We start from the raw sequence: 25165 nt of genomic DNA, 5'->3' as shown, positions 1-25165 counted from the left end.
TTCCTCTAGCTACCTAATACATGGGGGCAACTCCAGCTACTTAATACTGAGGGTACTTCTGGCTATCTAATGCTAAGGGACACCTGTAACTACCTATGATGCGGTACAGTTTGGTGGGGGTTTGTAGGTTCATGGAGGGCGGAGTCTAGGGTGCCAGGACATTTGAGCCTATAGGCTCCTGTGAGGTAAATCCGGGCCTGACTGAGAGGGAGGAGGCACACCACTGATGCGTCAGGATAATGGCAGGTATAATAAAGAACAGTCTTACCTCACCAGGAGGTTTTTAGAGTTTTATTGGACACCACAAATAATGCATTTCCCGGGATTTACCCGCTTCTTCAGGTTAATAATACAGTGCTGTTGTGATCACAGCAATTAGCCAGAAGTGCAACAATTAGCCAGGAGTGCTTGTCCACACAGGCGCTCCTGGCTAATTACTGTGATCACTAAGACACTGTATTATTAGCCTGAAGAAGCGAAAGAATTCCCAGAAACGTCTCATTTGTTTGTGGTGTCCAATAAAACTCTAAAAAAAAAAACTCCTGATGGAGGTAAGACTGTTCTTTATTATACAAGCCATTATTTGGCACATCAGTGGGGGTACCACCTCCCTCCCAGTATATTTCCATTCCCCTTTGTAGTATATTTCCATTCTCCTTTGTAGGAGCTATCCCTGCAACCTATTGTCTCCAGTAGAACCTTTTTTTTGGACAGACCTCCTCTGACAATGGTCAGTAGCCCAATCACAGGCCACTTCCTGTCTGCAGTATGAAATTCAATTTCCACATTCAGTCAGTGCTCCTCTCCCTTGAAGTTTGAACAGCAGGATGATGCAATCCAGGCATTAGAAGCTCCACCCACAGAGCCTGAAAACTGACTCCTTAAGCCAAGATGCTCTATTACAGACAATAGATCAGATGATTATATCCTAAAACCTCAGTGCAAGCAGGGTAGCAGACAAACGGCATTGTGGGATGTACAACCAGCTCTAGCAAGCAGAATCCTGCAGGCCCCAGTGCTCACAAAGACAAGGTGACAATCACCAGGGATAAAAGCACTGATGAGTATACAGGTTTTGGATATACTCGAATACAAGTCGACCTTGTGTATAAGTCGGCTCCAATATTCAACCCTCTTAAGCGAAGTTTTTTTCATTGACTCAAGTATAAGTCTACCCAGCAAAGTTAACAGCTGCACTTGTGGACCAGAAGGGGTTAATGACTGCACTGCATACAGTATTGCAGCCATTGATCTCTCCTGTCCCTTAAGTGCAGCCAATACCTACTCCAGGCCACTAAGTGCTGCAATTATTCACTCCTCTTCATGCAGCCCAGTATTTCCCCCGCTTCCCATTTCCTAGTTAATTGTGGCCAGGACTTTCAGAGCTGGGTTTTCTTGGCATTTCCTTTCCTCAAAGTATCACTTACCACTTGGTAAATTGCTGCAAATGGGAATGTGACTATTAGTACACACAACTCAGTGTGCTCAGTGCTGCCCATGACTCGTGTATAAGTCGACCCCTATACTTTTATGAAGTGAACCAGACCTAAATTCCTAGACTTATACTCGAGTATATACAGTAAGTACTCCACAAACCTTTATTGTAGCAATGCAAATAAAAGTAGAAAGAATCACATCATGGGTCCTGCAAAACAGGGACCCATTCAATAAATAAAAGCCTTGAAGCACTAAAAGTGCTAATCATACAAATGGTAAAAACCTTGAGATGCCCACTCCCTAGACCAGGCATGGGCAAACTCGGCCCTCCAGCTGTTACAGAACTACAAGTCCCACAATGCATTTGCCTTTATGAGTCATGACTGTGGATGCCAGATTCCTGAAATGTATTGTAGGACTTGTAGTTTCTTAACAGCTGGAAGGCCAAGTTTGCCCATGCCTGCCCTAGACAGTACTGACCGGTTTCGGCTTTTGCTGTCCTCAGGTTGTGGCATCCCACAGTGAAGTTTGTCTACTACACTGCTTGTGCCGAGTTTTCAGGATATATTCCTGTACTCTCATGGCCGGATTTCAAGCAAGGCCACAAAAGCCATGGCCTAGAGCACCAGGAAAGCAAGGGGAGAGCTGTGGGCGTTGCAGTTATTCTGCCAAACATCCATTTTGCTACACAGAAATAGCACATAGCAGTGAGAGGCTACAAACAGCCGGATCTGGCACTCAGGGGGTTACAGGTACAGCAAAAAGGCACTTACAGTGATTTTTAAGACCCGTCACTCACCAAATGTGCCGCTTGCCAACGAATTTACAATCTAATCCCTGCCATCATGTCACTAACTGTGCTCAGAGGAGCCTACAATGTAATCTAATCCCTGCCATCATGTCACTAACTGTGCTCAGAGGAGCCAACAATGTAATCCCTGCCGTGTTGTGGGGGGAGTTTAGGTTGTTACCGATAGTGGGTCTTGGGAGATAAAAAGTACTAATCCGGCCCTGTGTACTCTTCATTTCTGGTCATCTGATCAAAGCTTCAAGAAAGGATTTTTAGCTGCAAAAACCTCATTACATGCAGAGAACTACAAAAAAAAAAAAAAAAAAAAAAGAATTCGAGCTCTAGGACTACAAAGCCATCCAATGGTACATTTTGATCCGTGCTTGGAAATAAGCGTTAATAATCTATGAGTTATTTCATCAGACAATATCACCTTGCAGCTTAACAAATGGAAGGAGAGGGAATCCACGCTCATACATTGGGGCTGCGGCGCAAGCGAGCTAACATAACAACACGACATGAGATATCACCGACTGCCACACTACCCACATATCCCCGAATCCTGTGCAGGCTGCTGCGCGCTCCCTGAACACTGCAGAGCTCATTATCATCTCCGCCACAGCGCTTCCGCTCCGCAGGACGCTACAGGACCCCTGAGACAAAGCCTGACGCTTATGACACCGCAGCGAGCCAGGCAGAATTATATATTATATATATATTCCCCTGCACAATCCGGACTATAACCCAGCAGCCAGCCACGTGCCCAGAGACCAGCAGACCCTCATTTATCAGCCGCTTCCACAGCGTAGATGGGATCGTTGTGGACTGAGGCTCCACGTGGCGTTTCCATCGCTAGGCGATATAGTAGGTTTTCTGATTCAAAGCAACTCATTCAAATGCAGGCAGAAATAGAACTATCTCTTCATGGAAAATGAAAAAAAAAATCTCTCTGCCAGAAAACAGCACAAAATACAAAGTAAACACCTTCATTTCTCCGCCCACGACATTAGCTCAGGCAATTAAAAAAATGCATTCATATGTGAACCTGAGGAAGATATGAATGGAGACCCATATATGTTATTTGATCACACATTACAGTTGCTTGTAGCCAGCTTAAAGGAGAATGCATACCTATTTTTTTTTCTTTTGCCCTTGAAATGTTATCAGCAACAAATCCTATGAATAATATCTATAGTCAGAATTATGAGGACTGTATATTAGATAATAAGACTGATTGATCTGAGAAACCGCTTGATTGGCAGATGCAAAGATTAAAAAGTTACCTTGAGGAACAATAGATTTATCTTTCTCGTCTACGTTAGTACGGCAGGACTAGTAGTACAGGAGGTCATTGTGGGGATACCACGGTCACCTGTATGACAAGGAGAGACCAGGAGCCAAATGGTGCAGTAATGTGGAGTATTAGAAAATCTAGCGTCTATGCTTGTGACCATATTTTAAAGGCACTTGTATTGACCTGAAGAAGCGGGCCGAGACCCGTGAAACGTGTTGTCATTTTAATCGTGCTGAATAAATAATTTATTATTTTTTTACACTAACTCTGTGGTTTGGGTTCTTCCATCTGGAGTGGTAAAGACATCTTCCCTCCACCATATATTTTTTTGTTTCACTACATTACTTATTTTTTGGGTGCCTCCACCACCAGTATTAGTACAGCAGGTGGTAGAAAAACACCTTCTGACAGGTTACTTAAGCACTTACGTGCCAGGGGTCTCTGCCCCCTTAAAGAGACACTGAAGCGAAAAAAAAAATATGATATAGTGAATTGGTTGTGTACTATGAATAATTACTAGAAGATTAGCAGGAAAGAAAATATTCTCATACTTTTATTTTCAGGTATATAGTGTTTTTTTCTAACATTGCATCATTCTATAATATGTGCAGATTACACAACACTCAGCATTCAAAATGAGTCTTTCAGAGCAGTCTGTGAGTAATGACCTCTCCTCTGGCAGAGAAAAAGTAAACGGTACACTTACAGTTGAGATAATAAAAGTCAGATAACAGCCCTCTCCACGACTAACTTAGTGGGAGAGCTTAATGGCTTGTTTGCATAGAGATAACAACTGGAGTTTCTCAACTCTTCCTGTACTGGAAACAATTACACTGATGTATCTGATCTTAATGTTTTATTTCTTAGCTGTGCTACACATACAAATCATAATATCATCATTTTTTTTTTCGCTTCAGTGTCTCTTTAAGGACCAGAGACAGCTGGTACAAGAAACGGCGGAATAGCGAGGAATACCTGCACATACCAGCCGCAATCGCCATCACCTCCGCACGTCGGGAACCTGGGCCACCCACTCTGTCGTCTCTATGATAGCAGAGTTCTTGTGAGCCGGTCAGGAACCACTTTCATTGGCTCCTGACCCTGTCTATCAATGTAAGCCAATTGGAGCCGCTTATGTTGATAGACAGGGTTAGGAGCCAATAAAAGCAGCTCCTGACACGCTCACAGGGCTCTGCCGCTATAGAGACTGCTGAGCGAGTGAGCTGCGGCGGGGAAACAGCTGCGAGATCGTTAGGAGTGACGAAAGCAGCGAGAACACAGCGTCGATGAATAGGAATCTACGCCCTGCCAGCCAGGTAGCCATCAATACAGGGCGTAGATTTCAATCAGTAAGGTCCTTGAGTAGTTAAACTGACCCCAAACGCTAACTTTTCTGGGACAGAAACAGCAAATGTAAAGGGATCCTGAAGAGAGAAGTATATGGAGGTTGCCATATTTATTTCCTGTTAAGCAATACCAGTTGCCTGGCAGGCCTGCTGGTCTATTTGGCTACAGTAGTGTCTGAATCACACCAGAAACAAGCATGCAGCTAATCTCAGATCTGACAATAATGTTAGAAACACCAGATCTTCTGCATCCTAGTTCAGGGTCTATGGCTAAAAGTATTAGAGGCAGAAGATAAAGGGAAATGAATATGGCAGCCTCCATAGCCCTCTTACTTAACCCAAAGATAGAAGTAGGTTAAAAAAAATAAATCAATTCATTGCAAAGTGAGAAGTTAAAAATATAAAGATAGTTAAAGAAATGATTGATATATGCACCATGTGATTTGTTGATATTGTTCGATCTACCGTAATCTGGCAGATCAGAATATGTACTGCTATTATCTATAGACACACCCACTAACAAAGTATGTATGAGATATATAGATAGATCTATCTATCTATCTATATGTACACACACACACACACACACACACAGCTTTCTTGGCAATTGGAAATAGCTGTTATTTCCCATAATGCAGTGAGGTTCACAGACAGGTAACTGTAATGGCCGTGGCAATGACATCACATTGTGGTTGGGGTTTCACCAAAGTATCAGTCATACAGACGCCCCCTAAAAAAAACTGTTAGCAAGAAAGGTTAAGATTTCCTGTGAGAAAGGGGTATCTGCTACCGATTGGGATAATCTTCCAAAGTTTCTAAGCTTTGTAAAAAATGCTGCTCTGAAATAAATTGCAATAACTGATATAACTTGGAGGAGTTTGAGGCCATTACAAGATGTGATAACCTCTGCAACCACAAAGGTGATTTCTTTTACCAGACTGCAGTGTGCAGAAACCGTCAGAGCTGATTGGCTGTTCCGGTCACCGCTATTGGCCATATGGCTTCCAGGCTCCAGAAAGCAAATGTTCCAGATAGTGAGCAGTCAGCCCAGAGTGTACTCAGGGAGGACTGAGGAGTACCTGTACTACAGCAGCTACACAGAAGGTGTCTGTCAGCAGACAAGCAGGGGTCATGCTTATTTATCTGGAAATGAAGGTCTTAGCATATTTGGGAAAATCACATGATAATCGCTTAAAGGGCAACTGTAGTGAGAATAATATGGAGGCTGCCATATTTATTTCCTGTTAAAGAATATCAGTTGCCTGGCAGCCCTGCTGGTGTATTTAGCTGCAGTAGTGTCTGGATCACACCAGAAACAAGCATGCAGCTAATCTTGTCAGATCTGACTATACTGTCAGAAACACCTGATCTGCTGCATGCTGGTTAGGGGCTATGGCTAAAAGTATCAGAGGCAGAGGAGCAGCAGCACAGCCAGGCAACTGGTATTGCTTAAAAGGAAATAATTATGGCAGCCTCCATATACCTCTTGTTACAGTTGTCCTTTAACATTTACATTAAATCTTAATGCAAGACAGAATTCTTAGTGTCTCTCTGATCACCTCTGTTTACAGAAAGTTTGTGACTGTTTGGTGTAAAGGGAACATTACAAAATCTCTGTGGCATTAAATGATCTCACAACTTAGTACCAACTTAGGGTGGGGCTTAATAATGGGGGTGGAGTTTAATAATGACGGTGGAGTTCTTGACACCTTTACAAAATACAATAAAAGATTACAGATGAAAAAAAAAACACCAAAGGAATGCATTAACAATGGAAGTTTCTGCTTTCATCATATTTCTACTATTAAGGCACAAATATTTCCCCCTGGCTTATAGGCACTGTTTAAATATCTTCAGATGCACAGATTGCATTATAAACTACTGAAAGAGGAACTATAGTGAAAACTACAATGATTAAAATAGCTTATTGTTTACAATAGTCATTTATAAAGTATTTACTCAGTGTGTGGCCATTGCCAAATCTTTCCTCTCCCTGATTTACATTCTAAAATGTATCACTGGTGGTGGCATCTTTAGTTCTGCCAGGTGATCTGTGCGGAATGTAATGCTGGGAATACACGGTTCGTTTTTGCCTTCGTTTAAACCTTCGTTTCGATTGTGCCTTTTGTCCTTTTCGATCCCGAAATAATCAGTCATACGGTTAATATCACCACCCACGGTTTAGTTTTTTTTTCCGATTCTGATGGTTTCGTTTTTCCAATGATCGAAGGCTGCAAAGAAACGAAACGAAAATCCCTTTTTACAGGGACGGACTAGCATAAACGAATATATAATCGATCTGAACAGCCATCAAGCCTACCAATGGCTCGATTAGATGGATAAAGAGAGATAATATCAAACATGTTCGATCACTAGTCGTTCGTTTTTGGGGTCTATTAATCGAAACTATAATGAGATTATGACTATTTTCACATACGTTTTCAACACTCGATTCGTTTACCGAACGAATCGAAGGTTTAAACGAAGGCAAAAACGAACCGTGTATTCCCAGCATTAGTTACTGAGAGTTCTATGTACAGAGGGAGCTATTGTGTGCTGTTATTTCCCACAATGCAACGAGGTTCACAGACAGCAAACTCAGGACCATGGTCATGACATCACACTGTGGGAGGGGTTTTACCACAATATCAGCCACACAGCGCCCCCAGATGATCTATTTGTGAAAAGGTAAAGATTTCTCATGGGAAAGGGGGTATCAGCTACTGATTGGGATGAAGTCCAATCCTGGGTTATAGTTCCTCTGATCCAATCTGTTCTGCCCAACTTTATAGAAACCACCGAGTGCCAAACCAGTGTTCGCCTCTGGCACACACCACGTTGCTTATAAGGCTATGTTCACAGTGGGGCAACACATAAGCAATGTTCACAGTGGGGCACTGCGGTGCAACATAACGGCCGCAATGTAATATGGAACGTCGCAATGCAACACATATGCAATGTTCACAGTGCGGCCAGTGATCTATTGGTGCGCAATATTCCAATTCTCTGCATGCAGTGTGTGACCGCAAAACGTAGGCGTGCGCAGTACCAGTGAAGCATACTTTTCACTGACTATGCTTCACTGTATTCAATGCAACACTCATACAACATGCGGAGTGACTCTTCCATCTAGTACTGCTTTTACAAGGAACGCAACGACCACGGCAAACCAAGCCTAATGCTAGGAACACACGATGCGGTTTTTTCGGTCGATTTTCCATTCGATCGATTTTCGATTCGTTTTTCCGGTCGATTTCCCGCTCGGTTCTCTTATTTTTTTTCTTATCAATTTCCATTCACTTCTCTGAGAAATCGACCAGAATAGCGATGGAAAATAATACCGGACATGATGGAAATTATCTATCGAACCTTCTAACACAAAATGTTATGGTGCGTTTCTAGCTTTAGACAGATGGAAAAGCTAAACATGAGAATGCAAACACTGTCCAGCATGCTGGGAAATCTTTGCAGCTAGCACTGTACTCTGTACTACATCCCCTACATTATTACTGTTTTGCTAAACACATGGAAATTCTGACACCCATCTGCCCCTAACATGCTTTCAAAACTGTGACTTAAAAGCAGCAACCCATTCTTGCTGATCTCAGCAATCCTTCCATTGATTAATGGCTTTACAGTGGTGCCATTTGTCTTGTCATGCTTCCCAGATTGCCCCGATAAACATCTCCCTTGTGAAGCAACCAAGAACCAGATCTACTGACCAATCAAAAGCGTTGCCTGTAAGCCATTAGTTGCCACAGCTCCCTGCATCTAATCGCCATAGCTACAGCCTGTTTATCAATACTGCAGCCAGGCCAGCATCCACAAGTCAATCCCTCAGCCAATCAGTATCCAGTATTTGCCTTGCAGGACACAGTAAAAGTAATGAGTTGATTGGCTGCCATGACTTGAGCTATATTGGCATAACATACACCTGTACCTATAATACGCATGTGTAAATACAAAACACCTTTATCAGTGTACTGTCTGTTGAAATAATCAATAATGTCCTTCAAATTCCTAAAACGCATCAAAAACCATTTTGAAATAAATTTTATTCTACAAAAGGTTGTTAACCCTCTGCACTCAAACATCAGCTCACAACAGCCTGATACACAGACAACAGTAAAAGCATTGGAAATTGTCAAAATGGAAGACATAAGTTTACAAAATAAAATGGCACTAGTCTCGTTTAGGGGACCCAGCAAGAAACCTCATAGGGCAATTCCACTAACGTGATTGGGTGGACGGCACCCTCCTGAATTACTAGGTTTCAGATTGGTTGTAGCAAACTACGCCCACACTATTCAGCCAATCATAACGCTTTGTGCTGTAGAGGGTGCTGTGATTAACTGTTATTTCCCTATGAGATTTTCTTACTGAGTCCCCTAAAGTAGACTAGCGACCAAAAAAAAACTGCAGTTGTTTTGTACTCAGCCAATTCACCCTTCGAAGAACATATACACAACGTATTCCTTAATCAATGCCTGCTGGCTCCTAAACTTTGCAGTCTGACTTCTGAAGTACTCGGAAAGGTATAATGTATGCAGAATATAGCACACTGACAGTATAGTGTACATAGGTACGGCAGACAGGTAAATGTGTACACTGTACAGAAGACAGTAGTGGCATATGCACTGTATATTGCAGTGTGAAAGAATCATATAGATACAGCAGGCAGTGAGTCTACACTCTACAGTATACATTGAAATGAAAGAATAGTACATATTGTATTGCAGTCACTGACCAGAATATATAACAAAGTGACTGGACTGTGCATACAGATACAGCAGGGAGTGTGAGTTACATTATATACATAGCACAGGAATATGTATATAGGGGCAACAGGCAGTAGCTGGTGCATGTAGCATAGTGACAGGTGTAGCTATAGCAAGTAGAGGCAAGTATATAGGACAGGACAGTGTAGGTAGATATTGCAGGAAGTGGCAGGACAGGTATATTCAGTATAGCAGCCACTGACAAATATGTACAGTTGTACAGTATAACAAAGTGACAGGGAAGTTTATATATAGTATTGCAAACAGTTAAAACTATATATGGAAAAATAGCAAGAGAGTATCTTAAATACATTGCACAGTGGCAGGATAGTGTATTTGGATTCAGCAGGCTGTGACAAAAACATATGGCAAACTGACAGTAATAAGTGAACTGTGTACAAAGTACACATAAGGTGCCATGTGTAACGTACAAAATATACACATATTTTAGGAGGTGAAAATAGCACATACATCCAGTATATACACATAGTGACAGGTGTATTTTACCCAGCATATAATGTATATTTAAATATTTATATAGCACTGACATGTTACGCAGCGCTGTACATAGTATATTGTCTTGTCACTAACTGTCCCTCAGAGGGGCTCACAATCTAATCTCTACTAGAGTCATATGTCTATGTATGTATCGTGTAGTGCATGTTTCATAGTCTAGGGCCAATTTAGGGGAAAGCCAATTAACCTTGCAGATGTAGGCTGGGATTCGAACCTGGGACCCAGCGCTGCAAGGCGAGAGCGCTAACCACTACGCCACCTTACTGCCCACATAGGGATAAGTGTAATATATGCATCATGCACATATGGTGACTGACGTCAAGTATCCAACATATACATCCAGTGATAGGTGTTATTTCCCCAGTATGTACATATAGGAACAGCTGTAATGTACCCAGAATGTACACAGTGACTGGTTTAATGTACTCAGTATATACACATAGTGACTGGTTTAATCTACTCAGTATACACATATAGTGACTGGTTTAATGCACCCAGTATACACATATCGTGACTGGTATAATGTACCCAGCATACACATATAGTGACTGGTATAATGTACCCAGTATACACATATAGTGACTGGTATAATGTACCCAGTATACACATATAGTGACTGGTATAATGTACCCAGTATACACATATAGTGACTGGTATAATGTACCCAGTATACACATATAGTGACTGGTATAATGTACCCAGTATACACATATAGTGACTGGTATAATGTACCCAGTATACACATATAGTGACTGGTATAATGTACCCAGTATACACATATAGTGACTGGTATAATGTACCCAGTATACACATATAGTGACTGGTATAATGTACCCAGTATATACATAGAGTGACTGGTATAATGCACCCAGTATATCCATAGTGACTGGAATAATGTACCAAACACATAAATATGGTGACAGGTGTAATGTACTCAGGATATAGGGACAAATGCAATGCATCCAGCATATACATATAGTGGCTGTTGTACTGTACCGAGTGCTTACATATAGTTCCAGGTGAACTGCACCCAAGATTTATACATGTGTAACATACACAGTATATACATACAGGGACTGGTATATTATACCCATTATATTATCATAGTGACAGGTGTAACGTACCAAGCACATAGGTATAGTGACAAGTGTAATGTAGCCAGCATATAGGGACTAGTGTAAGGTATTCAGTATGTACATATAGTGACTGGTGTTAATGTTCAGAGCACATACACATAGTGACATATGGCCAATGTACTGCATCCAGTATATATGCATAGTGACAGGTAGAATGTAAAGAGTATATATAAACACATCAACTGGTGAAATTTACCCAGTATATATACACACAGTAACAGGTGTAATGTATCCAGTATATACAGACACACTAACAGTGTAATGTACCCAGTATATACAGACAATGCCAGTTGTTTTGTACCCAATATACATATAGTGACAGGTATAATATATCCACTATAGAAAGTGGCAGGTGTATTGTACCCAGGCCAGTAGATATGTATGGTGACAGGTGTATTGTACCCAGCATATACAGACATTGATGGTGTAATGTATCCAATATACATATAGTGACAGCTGTAATATGCCCAGTATATAACATGACAGGTGTATTGTACCCAGTAGATATGTATGGTGACAGGAGTAATATACCTAGCATATATTGTACATATAGTGACAGCTGAAATGTGCCCAGTATATACATTAAGTGACAGATGTAATGTACCCAATATATAAAGTGACCCTATATTGTACCCAGTAGACATGTATGGTGACAGGAGCAATGCACCTAGCATATACAGTACATATAGTGATATGTGTATACAGTCCAGTGAGAGAAATGCAGTAAGCAGTATAAAGCATGTAATGATTATTCAGCAGTGACAGGTGTAATATACATCTATAGTAGCCCAGTGCCAGGCATGCAGTGACAGGAGTGGTATAACGCACATACATGTCACATGACCCCTCACACATGCGCCCCTCCTCCCCCCTCACCTTGCAGCAGCCGTAACTCCTTCTCGATTCCTCTCCAACCTGACACTGAGCTGCACCTCCAGCCGCATCACCGCCCCCTAGCCATCCCTCCGCCTTCCAGCTCACCTCCGCCAATCACCGCCCCGCACACCACCCACCGCCGCTCGCTCATTGGCCGCAGCGAATAAACGAGGCGGGATCACAAGGTGAGCGCTGCACAACCTGGGGATAGCTGAGCGGGCTGACCGGGTCACGTGACGTGAGAGGGCGGCCATCTTTCTGGTTGTCAGGCAACCGGGAGACACCTGAACGCCCTCCAGTGTACCTCGCCTCTCCGGTGGGGGCGCCATTCTGCGTCCCTGTGAAAGAAGAATTACCTTCATTGAAAAGAGATACATTTTAGATCCCCATTTACAGGGAAAATTTAAAATGGAAAAAAATATATAAAAAAAAAAAAAACAAGAAATAATACATCTGTATGCATATAAAAAAATAAAAAGATTAAAAATATTACAAAAACATTACATGGCAAAAAGTATAAGTGAATCAGCAAGGCTACTCATTCAGCTGTGAGTAACACATATTACCTCATACCGAGCCAGGGTGACATTATTATTATTATTATGTATTTATATAGCAGTGAGCCATAGTCATGTCACTGACTGTCCTCAGAGAGTACGAGAGGAATTGGCGCGGGAGACTTGGGCGCAGGATACAGCCAGCCCAGTATATGGCTGATCCTGCTGCTGCACAAGTTCCCAGCCACATTAAATACTATTCCCCCTCCAGGCCGCCATGGACATGGCCGTCCGCAGAAAATGTTCCAGGGGGGGGGGCACTGAAGACCAAAAGTTGGGGGTACGTTGTGTGGCGCGTGTAGCACGTCGAAAAATGTGGTTACGCTGTGCGGCCCCAGTTTAGGTAGTGTCTGGCACCCCCCAGGTTAGGTAGAGACAGGTGCCCCCCAGGGTAGGTAGTGACAGGGACCCCAAGTTTAGGTAGTGACAGGAGCCCCCAGGTTAGTTAGTGACAGTTACCCCCAGTTTAGGTAGTGACAGGAGCCCCCAGGTTAGGTAGTGACAGGGACCCCCAGTTTAGGTAGTGACAGGAGCCCCCAGGTAAGTTAGTGACAGTGACCCCCAGTTTAGGTAATGACAGGAGCCCCCCAGGTTAGTTGGTGACAGTGACCCCCAGTTTAGGTAGTGACAGGCGCCCCCCAGGTTAGGTAGAGACAGGTGCCCCCCAGTTTAGGTAGTGACAGACGCCCCCAGGTTATTCAGTGACAGGGACCCCCCAGGTTAGGTAGTGACAGGGACCCCCCAGGTTCAGCGGGCGGCAGAGGCGGGACACTTACTCTATCCTCCGGCGAGAGTGAGCTCTGTATCTGTGTGCTGCTGCTCTGGTCTAGTCCAGACCGTCCGCACTGCTGCCGACCGCACCGCTAATTTCTAAAGCGGGGAGCGAGAGAGAGGGGGAGCCCCAAGGGTGAGGGAAGGGGGGGAGACTTCCCCTCTTCCCCACCACTGTCTACACACTCCCTTTTCTCTCTCCGCTGCCACCCCAGGGTGGGTGGCCGCCACTTCCGTATTCGGGTGGCTGGGGGGGGGCAGCAGCTGGCCAGGGGAGTGCGCATGCCCCATTTTGCCAGACATGCGGACGCCCATGGCCATCGATAGTGGGGAATGAAATAATTTGGCTTCCAGCAAATGCTGGAGGCCGAATTATTGTGTTTTAAAAGTAACTTCAGCTCCGTCTTCTGACGGCGCCGAAGTTACTCCCTGTGTGCCGCTATAGCTGTAATTCCTATTACGGCCTATGGTGGCGCCGGCTGCGCCCAAGTCTCCTGCGCTGGAATAGCAGTGTTTGGTCCTGAGAGGAGCTCACAATCTAATCCTATCACATTCCTAGTCTAATGTCCTACCATATTATTAATATGTATTTATACAGCATTGACATCTTCTGTGGCTGAATAGTGTGCCTCTGACACAGGAGACCAGGGTTCGAATCTCGGCTCTGCCTGTTCTGTAAACCAGCACCTATTCACTAGGAGACCTTGGGCAAGACTCCCTAACACTGCTACTGCCTATAGAGCGCGTCCTTGTGGCTGCAGCTCTGGCGCTTTGAGTCCGCCAGGAGAAAAGCACAATATAAATGTTCTGTGTTTGTTTGTTTGTTCTGCAGCACTTTACAGAGTACATAGCCATGTCACTGACTGACCTCAGAGGATCTCACAATCTAATCCTACCATACTCATAGTCTAACATCCTACCATATTAATATTATGTATAAATATAGCACTGACACCTTCTGTTGCACTTTACAGAGTACATAATCATGTCCCTGACTGTCCTCAGAGGAGCTCACATTCTAATCATACCACAGTCATAGTCTAATGTCTACCATACTGTTATTATATATTTATATCGCACTGACACCTCCTGCAGCACTTTACAGAGTGCATAGTCCTGACACTGACTGTCCTCAGGGGAGCTCACAATCTAGTCACTACTATAGTCATAGTCTAACATCCTACCATATTATTATTGTGTATAAATATAGCACTGACACCTTCTGCAGCACTTTACAGAGTACATAGTCCTGTCACTGACTGTCCTCAGGGGAGCTCACAATATAATCCTACTATAGTCATAATGTCCTACCATATTATTATTATTATGCATTTATATAGCGCTGACATCCTCTGCAGCACTTTACAGAGTACATAGTCATGTCACTGACTGTCCTCAGGGGAGCTCGCAATTAAATCCTACCATAGTCATGGTCTAATGTCCTACCATATTATTATTATTATGTATTTATATAGCACTGACATCTTCTGCAGCACTTTATAGAGTACATAGTCATGTTACTGACTGACCTCAGAGAACTGTTAGAACTTTGCCTCCTGGACTGCTTGTTGGAGGTGGGTCCTGATACTGATACAGGAGCTTTAACAAGCTTATGTTTATACATATAGTACATTGTAAGTGTGATTTTAGCAGGATGACCATTAAAGTAAGGATAATCTACTACACCAGAGCGCTCCTCTCCTCCTTTCTTACAGTTGCCAGTCTAAAATCCCCAATATTGGAGTTCCTTTTTTTTCTTTTTTCTTAAATATGCATTTATTCAGTTCCAGCAGTTGTTGTTAATAATACAATTGGTATAAAGCATTGCATCATATGTAATTATATTATAGTATTAACAATGATTTCTCTTTGATACATGTGCATACAATAAAAGTATTGATAAAGTCAACATCTGGTACATTTATCTTTGCTGATGCTGGATTACTCTGGAACTTAGAATCTTGCAAACTAATAAGATATTTATAAAACAAAAAACAGATAAGGTTTGAGATTAAAGAGCGAGGTTGAAGATGATGCTGAGGACCATTTTCCTCATCCCTGTCAATGGCAATATTTCTGAGTGTATAATCTTGGGTATCAGGCTGTTTTGTTGCTCTTAGGATTGATTCCTAAACATTAACATCAATGGCCTCATGTAAAGTTCCCCTCTCTTCAAGCCAACTTGCCCATGTGCTTAAAGGATACCCGAAGTGACATGTGACATGATGAGATAGACATGTGTATGTACAGTGCCTAGCACACAAATAACTATGCTGTGTTCCTTTTTTTTTTTTCTCTGCCTGAAAGAGTTAAATATCAGGTATGTAAGTGGCTGACTAAGTCCTGACTCAGATAGAAGTGACTACAGTTTGACCCTCACTGATAAGAAATTCCCCTTTTTACCTCTTTCTTGCTCTCGGAAGCCATTTTCTGCTAGGAAAGTGTTTTATAGTTGGAATTTCTTATCAGTGAGGGTCACACTGTAGTCACTTCCAGAGTCAGGACTGAGTCATGCAATTAACCCGGCACATAGTTCATGGGCCCTGAGACAAAGTCAGAGGGTGGAGAAACACAAGAAAGTTAATGGTGAATGCATTAAAGGGACTCCGAGCTCACCCTGAAAAGCAAAATAGTACTCACCCGGGGCTTTCTCCTGCCCAGCGCTGGTCGGGAGGTCCCACGACGGCGTCCTGGCTCCTCTCCTAGGCCCCGCTCCGGAATGGCTGACCGGCGGCAGCCCGGCGACACTCGGCCGAGTGTGAAAGTACTGCGCATGCGTGCTTTAATCGCGCCTAGGAGAGGAGCCAGGACGCCGTCGTGGGACCTCCCGACCAGCCCTGGGCTGGAGAAAGCCCCGGGTGAGTACTATTTTGCTTTTCAGGGTGAGCTCGGATGTCCCTTTAAGTACTTACTGGGCCCTCTCTTCTCCAGGGCCCCATAGCATCTGTTATGGCTGCTATGGCTATTGCTACGCCCTTGCTCACATATTAATACAGCGACCTTACTAAATGAAACAGAATCGACCAGTAGAGTATAGTAGAGAAGCTGGCACCAGATGCTGGCTCAGGAAAGGCCTGTATGTCACACCTAATAGAGTTGTGCTCACGAGAGTCAATTCAATAAAGGCTTTGTAGATGAAGAAAGACGGAGCATCAGCTCTGCTTATAGGGTTTAATGTGACAATACAGTTTGTGGTCTCTGAGGAAGCGGTTGTATCGTGAAACGGCTGTAAGGCCGGTATCATTGCTTGTACTATCTCTGGTATGCCTGTAAAGCCTGTATTGTCACATTAAAACCTATGAGCAGAGCTGGTGCTCTGTCTTTCTTCATCTACAAAGCCTTTACTAAATGAAACAGAAGTTGCCCCATGTTGGGTGGGGACAGAACCAGGAATTATAATACAAGGTCTAACCATTGGAACAACAGCCATAAAAAGCCTAATCAAGTAATAGAAAAGAAATGAATATTAGATGGTGGATTCCACTAGCTACGCGGGAAGATGGAACAAGTTCTGCTGTGAGAACACTGAGGGCGCGTCACGGGTAAAGGTCGCGACAGAAAGTGTTTATCACAGCAATAAATTCATCCAAGAGAGGCAAAATCCACTTCCCAGAGCAGGAAACACAATATAGATTTACATATAGGGAGCCATATAAATATTTGTGTCTACAACATTACTAACTGCTCTATGGGAAAAAACATCTCTACTGAATAGTGGCCAAGGTAAGATGTCCGGTACCTGAGCCACACCGTAGCAACACACGGGATATTAAAACATCTCTACTGAATAGTGGCCAAGGAAAGATGTCCGGTACCTGAGCCACACCGTAGCAACACACAGGATATTAAAACATCTCTACTGAATAGTGGCCAAGGTAAGATGTCCGGTACCTGAGCCACACCGTAGCAACACACGGGATATTAAAACATCTCTACTGAATAGTGGCCAAGGAAAGATGTCCGGTACCTGAGCCACACCGTAGAAAAACACAGGATATTAAAACCGTGTAGACATTGGCATACCTACAATTCATGCCCCTCCCCTTCCCCCCGTGTCAATATTCACCTTCCCTCCCTTACCTCCCTTTGGTGCCCTTCATGGCCTTGGGGGCTCATCTCACAAGGGATTGTAAAACAAGTGTGGCCATCATGGTCTTCAAACCCATAACAAGTGTAGCCACAGAAACACCAGATCTGATGTATAGTCTCCTGTATCAGAGGAAGGACACTATTAGTTTTGTACTTGAAAACTTGTTTTTTCTTACATGATGTTGAGAATGGCTGACTTTAGAAGAAAGGTCAAATTGAGTGATGGTTAGGGTTAGGGATTGATAAAGAGTGTGTTATACAATAACTGGGTCGCGGTGGCAAGGTTGCAGGCATTCCCCAATGCACTTGAACACCATAGGACACAAACCTTACAGAAATCATGGCCTGACGCATGCACACTTACAGCCAGGGCTTGGGCTAACATGCACGGACCGATTCCCCGTATAAAATGTAATGAGGAAGAATATCACTTTGCCGTGATACTCCTGTAGACAATCTCTGGTCGCTTTGAACATGTCTGAATCTCTGCCTCATTGAGAGTTATTATCTGTCTGCATCTCCTGCTGTGACCCAGCTGGTTATCATGACCTTGCCTGTCCTCCACCCGCCTAAACCTTTGCCCAATATTAACAGCTCCACTAGCTTGCTGACTACCCCAATCTCTGCCTGTTGTATCAATCACACCTGTTTGCCACCTGTTCAGACCTTTGCTGGATTTCTGACTATATTTCCTCAAGATTTCGGTCTACACCCCAAGTCAGTACATCCTCCACACCTGTGGAGCTACCCATTCCCTCTGTGTCCCGTGGGGCAAATGAGTTATGATCTGGTGTATAAATGTGCCCCCCCCCCCCCCCCCCCGATGTTTGCATATATACAGTACATTACCTGTCCTGTGTCAGCCTTCAACGTGGTGTCCGTAACCTCCGGGCGGCTCTCCGTGCACGCCACTGGCGCATAGCGTCTTGCACCAGGCGCAATCAACTAACACGACCATTTTCGGCCCAAAATTGGTCGTATCGTCGATCGGGCCTGCACTTGGCGGCACCGTTTTTCAACCAATATGATAATAATAATCAAATTAATTGGTCGATCGGCCGCCAATGTCGCCTGATGCATGGACACCTTTAGAGTTGGGTGTTAAAAAGAAGCTCGCAAGCTTCATGAATCAATAATACACAATACAATACAATAATACCATAACATTTCTATAACGCTTTTCTCCCATAGGACTTAAAGCGCTTAGGCTCTCTCAGATTCAGTAATCGGTAGTAGGATGAAGTAGTCACACAACAAAAGTTATATTTCTGCAAATGCCAAACAGAACAGGTGGATTTTCAGTCTGGATTTAAACACGTCCAAGGATGGAGCTGTCCTGATCTGTTGAGGTAAGGAGTTCCAAAACGTAGTGGCAGCATGACAGAAGGCTCTGGGACCAAAAGTTTCCAAGTGCACTCTGGGTATGACTAGATTATTAGAACCTGTGGATCTGAGAATGCATTTCTTTCATGTATCCAGGGCCCAGATTATTCAATTAAGCCCCATTAGGGCTTATTCACACCTAGGGCATTTTGTATTTTATTTTAAGCACCAGCTATTTTCAAAGTCGCCCTAAAGGGCTTGTGCAATGATTTCCTATGAGAGTGTTCACATCTGAGTTGTTCATTTCCGATCTGCTCAGCAAAGCGCTGCCTATACCATTTTTGGGGAAATTTCCCTATAATGGAAGGTATAGGCAAATCGCAAAACGCTTGAAAAAGTGCTTGGTATAGCAAATTCCCCAGCGCTTTTAAGAATAAATACATTGTATTTATTCTTTTCCGGGTCAAACAGTTCACTTCCTGACTTGTGTCAGGAAGTGAACAAAGAAATCGCTCTGCAAAAGGACTTAAAAAAGCGCTTTACAAAAAATCAAAGTGCCGCCAGGAGAGGAAAAAAAAATAATTCGCAAAATCGAAAATCGTTGGCATTAGAGATTTCAATTTTAGATCTGAACAAAGCCTGACTGTTGTCTAATTTCCACCATTATCTACTGTATCTACTACTTGTGCAGCTCCGTTTCAGCACTGCTACTAATGTTTGCTAATTGTAGCTGGCAAAGGAATGTAAACAAAAGATATTGTAATTACCTCTTCAGATTCAGCAACAAGCTTTCCACTGAAGAGGGAAGTGCTGTGTTTAACTGTTTGAATGCTGTTCTGCTACAATTTTTTTTCCCTGTGATAGTAGATTTTATGCTTTAAATCAGTGGTCCTCAAACTAAGGCCCGCGGGCCGAATGTGGCCCCCTAAGGCTTTCTTACCGGCCCCCCACACAGAAAATGTATTGCTTATAAATGCAGTCAGCTACATCTTTAAATATTGGTGGTCCACATATGGAATAGCAGTGCAGCACCCCCCATCCACATGGAAGCCAGAAAGCAGAAATTTTGCTGGTTTCCAATCAAATTCCACATCAGGTGACACTGCTGTCCAATTGGCTTGCAGATTGTCACCTGGGTATGCTTCACTGTCTGGTCCGCAAAGACTTCTACATCATTTTATGTTTACTCCGGCCCACCAGCGGTCTGAAGTATGTTGACCCGGCCCTCAACCCAAAATGTTTGGGGACCCCTGCTTTAAATAATCTTTTAGAATAAAGAAGAAATGCTGAGTTTCATACCGTTTTAAAGGATACCCGAGGTGACATGTGACATGATGAGATAGACATGGGTATGTACACAGTGCCTAGCACACAAATAACTATGCTGTGTTCCTTTTATTCTTTCTCTGCCTGAAAGAGTTAAATATCAGGTATGTAAGTAGCTGACTCAGTCCTGACTCAGACAGGAAGTGACAACAGTGTGACTCTCACTGATAAGAAATTCCAACTATAAAACACTTTCCTGGCAGAAAATGGCTTCTGAGAGCAGGAAAGAGATAAAAAGGTTCAATGGTTCATAGATGTTAGCTCTGGCATACCTCAATGAATGTGTCATTGAACAAAAAACAATAAAACAGTTCAAACATAAAAAATAGATTTAAACATGAAATAAAACTGTGGAATATCTTAAAAAGTCATTTTTAGGAGAAAGAAGATAGACACAAGTGTTTGTTTCATTAGTTTATTTTCGCCTCCGGTGTCCTTTAAGTACTCCTTGTAACACTGCGATGTCACCTACCGATACAACTGGGTGACGACCTCTGACACTGATCCTGAAATATTTTAATGCAGATTGTATCTTGTTTAACAACCCCATGAAATGGTATTTACTTGTCAGTTTTCTGTGATATCAGTTCTGTAAAAACCTGACAATTCCCTATAAGCATTGGAAGACTATATACTGCCTCTCAGCTGATCGTACAGCAATAAAATAATAATATTCAGCAAGTCATCTATGCATAATTTCTAGGATCTCATAATGTCTGAGGCAGGCGCGCCAGCACAGGCTAAATACATGTTATTTACATACAATGAAATCTTCTTCAACAGCCTATTATGGAGAATTTATGTGACAAGCAGCTTCCACTAATGGTGATGAGATCACTATGCGTAATGCAATATAATTGGGTCACTCTATGGATGGCTTCATCTCCAAGCATTGTTAAAAGAAGGGCTTCTTGTTTTACAGCTGTGCTGTAAAGATAACTCCAAATACAAATCAAGGTTGGATTTATACTTTTTCCGCCCCCAGGCCAACTTTCTAGCAGCTTCCCTTCCATGTGCAGCAACCCCCTCCTATTCCTTGTGCAGCCCCCATTTCCATGTACAGCAGCCTCCATCAGTTCTGCACAGTTCCCTTGGGCAGCAGCTCACTGTCTCCATGTGTTGCTCCTTATTTGCATGTCCAGCCGCCCCTTGGCAAGCTGTCGCCCAAGGCCTAGGCCTTGGTGGCCTTTCCAGAAATCAGGCCCTGATCCAAATCCCAAAACGCTTTATTGGCAGGAGCAAATACATTTAGCATTGCCAAAGAAAAAAAATAGCATTAGCATGGGAGGGGGTGGTTGTGGCAATTATTATTATTATTATTATTATTATTGATTTATAAAGCGCCAACATATTCCGTGGCGCTGTACAAAGTAAGGAACAAACATGGGGTGCAAAAGAGTACAGCCAATGGTATACACCGATATACAAAATACAGAGTTAATACAAAATACAGAATCAGTAATAATAGTATTAACAGTAATAATAAGTAATTACAGTGACAAAATTAAAACATGTGTAACAAAATCCAAGACACAGAAGGATGAGAGAGCCCTGCCCTTGTGAGCTTACAATCTAAAGGAAATAAGTGAAGGGAATAGGGGGTTGGGGTATGCAGTCCATAAGGGTGTGGAGGATATAAGATACTATATAGGGGCCTGGGATATATAGTCCATAGAGGTGAGGAGGATATAGGAGGCAGTATGAGGGGTACACAGTCCCTGCGGTATGATGTTCCTCTCAATTGGTGGCAGGTGGAAAGCCAGAAGATGACCCAGCACCGTCTTGATAATGTATTATTAGCTCTTTATTGAAGCATCATAAGATAAAGGCAGGATACAGCATAAAACGAGGCTAACGCATCCCAAAGCAACGTTTCGGGAGGCTTTGCAGGCTTGACAAAGGGAGGACGTCCTCCCGAAACATTGCTTTGGGATGTGTTAGCCTCTTTTTATGCTGTATCCTGCCTTGATCTTATGATGCTTCAATAAAGAGCTTATAATACATTATTAAGACCGTGCTGGGTCATCTTCTGGCTTTCCAGTTGGCTTCATTCCCCAAAGGCTGAGGGATCTGGACCTACAAGCAGAGCCGGGACAAGGTCCTTCAGCACCCAAGGCTGAGACAGCAAAGTGCGCCCCTCCATCCCTCCCACCCCAGCCGTCACTCTGATTGCTATTAGAGTAAGAGGCACCCCAGGGCCCCAACCTCCCCAACCAGAGCCGGATTAAAGCTAAATGGGGCCCTAAGCAAAGTTACTGATTTGGGCCCCCCCATCATGTCGTAATAGAATCAGAAGATGCAGCTGCACAGCAATATGTCGCACACACCGGGGCAACCGACCTACTGGTTGCTATGGGCAACAGCCCGCTTTCCTCTGTGGGTGCACAATGCAGGGAATAGCAGCGGCAAAATGCAGAGTGAGAGATGAATGGCTGGGACATTTGCACTCAGGGGCTGGGGCACCCCTGTGAAGAGGGCGCCAGATATCACAGCAGCAGCACTTTCCCCCTGCATCTCCAGCCTGGCAATAGCAGAAATCTCTGTACACCGCCAAAATGGAAGCCGTTCCCCAGACAGAATTACATAACCACCCCCGCCAGCGAACAACCAATTTCCTCCCAAACTAGACAGCCACCATGCAGCCTCCATCCCAGTGAATACGATAGTCCAGCAGAGAAGGCAGCCGCAGTGGGGGAGAATGACAGCACCAGATGAATCACATTCACCTATTGCGATCCAAGCAATAGAGGTCCCGTCATCCGGAGCCCATCTGTCTCCTCTAGAGTGCTGCCGCTCTGTTACTACTACTATTACTACTTCCTACTTCATGTCTGATCTGAGAATCAGGAAGTTCAGAGCGAGCGGCTGCACTGTAGAAGAGACAGATGGGTTTCAGATGACGGGATCTCTATTGCTTGGATCATGGATAGGTGAGTGAGCGTTTGCCATCTGCTGCTATCATTCTTGCTGCAGCTGTGGTTCTCTGTGGGAAGGGAGGGTGGAGTGGGCAGCGGCAGAGCGCACAGTAGCAGGAGGGGGACCTAGGAGGAGAGCGTGGCTCTGAAGACAATCAGCAGCGCACGGCATCATTTGACAAGACAAGACAAATAACATTTATATCGCGCTTTTCTCCTGGTGGACTCAAAGCGCCAGAGCTGCAGCCACTAGGACGCGCCCTATAGGCAGTAGCAGTGTTAGAGAGACTTGCCTACGGTCTCCTACTGAATAGGTGCTGGCTTACTGAACAGGCAGAGCTGAGATTCGAACCCTGGTCTCCTGTGTCAGCGGCAGAGCCCTTAAAGGGACTCCAAGCAGTGCCTGTGGATATGCCTTTAAGCATACCCACAACTAATTCATTACATCCTCACACCTACCAGCATGATGTTTGTAATTATATCCCCCTGGGTTCCTTATATTTCATTGCATTGTGCTGAATCGAGCTGCCAACTTTGGAGAAAAGTCGTCCTGTGGCTGTGATTTCGATCGTGAAAATATCAAAAACTAAAAGGCATAGAGCAGCCATTTATATATCATTGGAAAGAGGAGAAAAAGAGCTTTAAAATGATATGCATCTTTCCATAGTTACTGCACTGCTCAGAGTCCCTTTAACCATTATACCATCCAGCCACCGCTGACTTTGGAGAAAAGTCGTCCTGTGGCCGCAATTTCGATCGCAAAAATATCGAAAAACTAAAAGGCATAGAACAGCTGTTTATATATCATTGGAAAGAGGAGAAAGAGAGCTTTAAAATGATATGAATCTTTCCATAGTTACTGCACTGCTCAGAGTCCCTTTAACCATTATACCATCCAGCCACCGCTGACTTTGGAGAAAAGTCGTCCTGTGGTCGCGATTTCAATCGCGAAAATATCGAAAACTAAAAGGCATAGAGCAGCTGTTTATATATCATTGGAAAGAGGAGAAAGAGAGCTTTAAAATGATATGAATCTTTCCATATCTACTGCACTGCTCAGAGTCCCTTTAACCATTATACCATCCAGCCACCGCTGACTTTGGAGAAAAGTTGTCCTGTGGCCGCGATTTCAATCGCGAAAATATCGAAAACTAAAAGGCATAGAGCAGCCGTTTAGATGTCATTGGAAAGAGGAGAAAGAGAGCTTTAAAATGATATGCATCTTTCCATAGTTACTGCACTGCTCAGAGTCCCTTTAACCATTATACCATCCAGCCACCGCTGACAGGATGGCAAGGGCTGGTTTATGTGCTAATGGGGCCCCTTTGACTCTGAATGGGGGCCCCAAGCGACTGCTTTTGTTGCCTGGTCGGTAATCCGGCCCTGTCCCCAACACCTTAATCTCTAGTTATCTGGCTTGCAGTCACTGTCATGTATCCCCTTTTCTTATTTCTTTCTGCTTCAAACACAATAGGAAATTATAGCTGAGTGAGTTGTGCGCCCCCTCCTACACTGCGCCCTGAGGCTGTAGCCTCTCCAGCCTCTGCCTCGGCCCGGCCCTGCCTACAAGCACATCAACCTGTTTTGGTGGGTGCAACCTGCATCTTGGCTGTTCCACAGTTGGTGGCAGGTAGCAACATATCGGGCAGCCAGGGCCGGGCCGAGGCATAGGCTGGAGAGGCTCCAGCCTCAGGGCCCAGTGTAGGAGGGGGCGCAGAATTCATTCAGCTGTCATTCCTAATTGTGTTTGAAGCAGAAAGAAATAAGAAAAGGGGATACATGGCAGTGACTGCAAGCCAGATAACTAGATATTAAGGTGTTGGGGAGGTTGTGGGCCCTGTGGCGCCTCTTAGTCTAATAGCAATCAGTGTTTGATGGCTCGGGTGGCAGGGATGGAGGGGCGCACTTTGGTGTCTCAGCCTTGGGTGCTGGAGGACCTTGTCCCGGCTCTGCGGGCAGCTATTTGCACAGTTGTTTCCTCTTCCCCTAGTAGGCTGTAGAGTTTCCTCTC

At 43.8% G+C, this 25165-nt stretch overlaps 1 protein-coding gene across 2 annotated transcripts in view; it reads right to left on the bottom strand.

Moving 5' to 3' along the window:
- The window catches only part of CGN (cingulin), a 131188-nt gene extending 118927 nt beyond the window's left edge, over window positions 1-12261 (bottom strand). For both annotated transcript variants that reach the window (XM_068252454.1, XM_068252455.1), the window contains exon 1: window positions 12174-12261. The gene's annotated coding sequence lies outside the window, so the exon portion shown is untranslated. The remainder of the gene's footprint in view (window positions 1-12173) is intronic.
- Window positions 12262-25165: the final 12904 nt, after the last annotated feature.

Source organism: Hyperolius riggenbachi, chromosome 9, assembly GCF_040937935.1.
Source record: "Hyperolius riggenbachi isolate aHypRig1 chromosome 9, aHypRig1.pri, whole genome shotgun sequence".
Lineage (NCBI taxonomy): Eukaryota > Metazoa > Chordata > Amphibia > Anura > Hyperoliidae > Hyperolius > Hyperolius riggenbachi.
The sequence above is the reverse complement of the archived record's forward strand: the minus strand, read 5'-3'. Positions and strand labels throughout refer to the sequence as shown.